The sequence below is a fragment of the Triticum urartu genome, chromosome 4, assembly GCF_003073215.2.
Source record: "Triticum urartu cultivar G1812 chromosome 4, Tu2.1, whole genome shotgun sequence".
Taxonomy (NCBI): domain Eukaryota; kingdom Viridiplantae; phylum Streptophyta; class Magnoliopsida; order Poales; family Poaceae; genus Triticum; species Triticum urartu.
The window spans coordinates 122,168,791-122,173,656 of NC_053025.1; positions in this window are offsets into that span (position 1 = coordinate 122,168,791).

Consider the following 4,866-nt stretch of genomic DNA (forward strand, 5'->3'; position numbering starts at 1 on the left):
TATGCACATTAATACCCCTCTGATTATGAACATGAATATGATTTGTGAGTAGTTATGTTTGTTCCTGAGGACATGGGAGAAGTCTTGTTATAAGTAGTCATGTGAATTTGGTATTCGTTTGATATTTTAATGAGATGTATCTTGTCTTTCCTCTAGTGGTGTTATGCGAACACCGACTACATGACACTTCACCATTGTTTGGGCCTAGGGGAAGGCATTGGGAAGTAATAAGTACATGATGGGTTGCTAGAGTGACAGAAGCTTAAACCCTAGTTTATGCGTTGCTTCGTAAGGGGCTGATTTAGATCCATATGTTTCATGCTATGGTTAGGTTTACCTTAATTCTTGTTTTTTAGTTGCGGATGCTTGCGAGGGGGGTCAACCATAAGTGGGATGCTTGTCCAAGGAAGGGCAGTACCCAAGCACCGGTCCACCCACATATCAAATTATCAAAGTAACGAATGTGAATCATATGAGCATGATGAAAACTAGCTTGACGATAATTCCCATGTGTCCTCGGGAGCGCTTTCCTTTATATAAGAGTTTGTCCGGTCTTGTCCTTTTCTACAAAAAGGATTGGCCACCTTGCTGCACCTTGTTTACTTTTGTTACTTGTTACCCGTTACGAATTACCTTATCACAAAACTATCTGTTACCGATAATTTCAGTGCTTGTAGAGAATACGTTACTGAAAACTGCTTGTCATTTCCTTCTGCTCCTCGTTGGGTTTGACACTCTTACTTATCGAAAGGACTACGATAGATCCCCTATACTTGTGGTTCATCAAGATTCTTTTCTGGCGCCGTTGCCGGGGAGTGAAGCGCCTTTGGTAGGTGGAATTTGGTAAGGAAAAATTTATATAGTGTGCTGAAATTTACTGTCACTTGTTACTATGGAAAATAATCCTTTGAGGGGCTTGTTCGAGGTATCTTCGCCCCGACCAGTAGAGCAAAGAGTTGCTCCTCAACCTACTGAACCTACTGCAAATGTTTTCTTTGAAATTCCTTCGGGTGTGATAGAGAAACTGCTAGCTAATCCTTTTACAGGAGATGGAACATTACATCCCGATATGCACCTAATCTATGTGGATGAAGTTTGTGGATTATTTAAGTTTGTAGGTATGCCCGAGGATGTTATCAAGAAGAAGGTCTTCCCTTTATCTTTGAAGTGAAAGGCATTGACATGGTTTAGGCTATGTGATGATATTGGATCATGGAACTACAACCGATTGAAGTTGGAATTTCATCAAAAGTTTTATCCTATGCATCTGGTTCATTGTGGTCATAATTATATATACAGTTTTTGGCCTTGCAAAGGAGAAAGTATCGCTCAAGCTTGGGGCTTAAGTCAATGTTATATTCATGCCCCAATCATGAGCTCTCAAGATAAATTATTATTCAAAAAAATTATGCTCGACTTTCTCTCAATAATCACTCCATGCTCGATACTTCTTGTACGGGTTCTTTTATGATGAAGACTATTGAATTCAGATGGGATTTATTGGATAGAATTAAACACAACTCTGAAGATTGGGAACTCGACGAAGGTAAGGAGTCAGGTATAACACCTAAGTTTGATTGTATTAAATCTTTTATGGATACCGATCCTTTTTGTGAATTTAGCACTAAATATGGACTTGACTCTGAGATAGTAGCTTCTTTCTGTGAATCATTTGCTACTCATGTTGATCTCCCTATGGAGAAGTGGTTTAAATATCATCCTACCATTGAAGTAAAAGTAGTTGAACCTATTAAAGTTGAAGAAAATACTATCACTTATAATGTTGATCCTATTATTCCGACCGCTTATATAGAGAAACCACCTTTCCCTGTTAGAATAAAGGATCATGCTAAAGCTTCAACTGTGCTTTGTTAGAGTAATGCTAGAACACTTACACATTTTGAGCAAATTAAAGTTGAACCTAGTATTGCTATGGTTAAGGATCTATTGGTCGAAAATATTGATGGGCATGTTATTTACTTGTGTGATGAAGCTGCTAGAATTGCTAGACCCGATACTTAAAATAAACATAGACCTGTTGTTGGCAAGCCTGTTGTTTCTGTTAAAATAGGAGATGATTGTTATCATGGCTTATGTGATATGGGTGCTAGTGTCAGTGCAATACCTTATACTCTATATAAAAAATTATGCATGCTATTGCACCTGCTGAGATAGAAGATATTGATGTTACTATTAAGCTTGCCAATAGAGATACTATTTCACCAGTTGGGATTGTTAGAGATGTTGAAGTCTTGTGTGGGAAAATTAAATATCCTACTGAATTTCTTGTTCTTGCTTCCCCACAAGATGACTTTTTTCCCATTATATTTGGTAGACCCTTCTTGAATACTGTTAATGCTAAGATGGACTGTGAAAACAGTATTGTTACTGTTGGTTTAGGGGATATGTCTCATGATTTCAATTTTGCTAAATTTTGTAGACAACCCGATGATAAAGAATTGCCTAGTAAAGATGAAATTATTGGTCTTGCTTCTATTATCGTGCCTCCTAATGATACTTTAGAACAATATTTGCTGGACCATAAAAATAATATGTTTATGAATCAAAGAAGGGAAATAGATGAAGTATTCTTTAAACAGGGACCTATTTTGAAACACAACTTGCATGTTGAAATTCTAGGGGATCCTCCTCCACCCAAGGGTGATCCCGTGTTTGAGCTTAAACCATTACCTGATACTCTTAAATATGCTTATCTTAATGAAAAGAAGATATATCCTGTTATTATTAGTGCTAACCTTTCAGAGCAGGAAGAAGAGAAATTATTGAAAACTCTGAAGAAGCACTGTGCTGCCATTGGATATACTCTTGATGATCTTAAGGGAATTAGTCCCACTCTATGCCAGCACAAAATAAAATTGGAGAAAGACGCTAAACCGGTTGTTGATCACCAATGACGGTTAAATCTTAAGACGAAAGGATTGGTAAGAAATGAAATACTAAAGCTTCTGGAGGCAGGTATAATATATCATGTTGCTGATAGTCAGTGGGTAAGTCATGTCCATTGTGTCCCTAAGACGGGAGGTCCAACCCGGCGCGCGCCGCTCAGTCGCTGACGTCACGAAGGCTTCAGCTGATACCACAATGTCAAGTGCCCATAACTGTTCCTGTGTAGTTGGTTAGTGCGTATAGGCCAGTGGCCAGACTCAGATCAAATACAAAGATCTCGTTAAGCGTGTTATCTTGAAGTAACCGCGAACGCAGACCAGGGCCAGGCCCACCTCTCTCCTGGGTGGTCTCAACCTGCCCTATCGCTCCGCCATAAAGATCCACCTAGAGGGCCATCGGGACAAAGGTCCTTTCAGCCCCCAATCCGTGAATCACTCGCGGGTACTCTACGAGCCGACCCGTCTTTAGTCATCACATGTATCATGTATATGAACATAGGTATATACCTGTGATCACCTCCCTAGTGATCACGGCCCGATAGTATAGCATGAAAAACGGACAAGAATGTAGGGCCACTGATGATAAACTAGCATCCTATACTAAGCATTTAGGAATGCAGGTAAGGTACAACTGTAGCAACAATGACGGGTTATGCAACAGAATAGGATTAACGGAAAGCAGTAACATGCTACACTACTCTAATGCAAGAAGTAGAGAGAAGAATAGGTGATATCTGGTGATCAAGGGGGGGGGCTTGCCTGGTTGCTTTGCAGACAAAAACGGACCCTCAAAGGTGAAGTAGTCGATCATAGGTTCAACCGCTGTCTCGGGGTCTACCGGAAAGAAGTAACGGAGGGGGAACATAATACATAACATAACAATCAAAGCACCACAAAGCATAACATGGCAATACGTGGTACTTGGGGTGACCTAACGTAGTACTAGGTGCTACCAGCGAAGGGGGGACACATCCGGGAAAGTATCTCCGGTGTTTCACGTTTTCGGACAGATGAACCGGAGGGGGAAAGTTGTGTGTTCGGTAAGCTAGGGGTGTGTGGCGGACGAACGGGCTGCGTATCCGGATTCATCTCGTCGTTCTGGGCAACTTCCATGTACAAAGTTTTTCCATCCGAGCTATGGTTTATTTTATATTAATTTTACAAGATTTAAATCAAATTTAGGATTTATCTAATTATTTTAAATCAACATTATCCAGAATTGTGTTTGCTGACATAATCATGATGTCAGCATGACGTCAGCAGTCAACAGGGCGTTGACTGAGTCAAACTGACGTGTGGGTCCAGCTGTCATAGACTTTTAACTAATTAACAGTTAGTTGGTTTGGTTAGCAGGCTAATTAAGTTTAATTAGTTATCTAAACAGAATTAATTAAGTTAATAATTAATTAATTAATATTTTATTTATTATTAATTAATTAATTTTTAAATTCTTTTTTTCATTTTTACTAGGGCTGGGCCCTAGCAGTCAGTGGCCCAGAGGCCTAGCGGGTGTGCGGGCAACGGGCATAGCCCGAACGGGCGCGGTGGTGCGGACGAGGTCGCCGGGCACGGCCGGGGCCATCCGGCACGGCGGAGGGAGCTGCCGGGCGCCGGCGTGTGGCTCCGACGGGCAGCGACGGGAGGCAAGAAGGGGACGGTGGCGAGCACGAGGCCACATCGTGGGGGCAATCGCCAGCGAGAGGCAATGGCATGGCGAGGCCAGCGCAAAGCGGGGCAGGGGCGGAGCCGATGCGTGAGGGCGGTGGCGGTGCGTCAGTGAGCGGGCGGCGGTGGAGCTCGGGACTGCGGCGGGAAAGGGGCGACGGGCGCCAGCCGGGGTGAGCGAGGCCGCGACTGGGGGAGGGGCGGCCACGCGCAGGCAGGCGACTGGCGCCAGCGGGCGGGCGCTGGGCTGCGGGGGGGGGGGGGGGGGGCCGGGGGGGCCGGGGGGGCCGGGCGG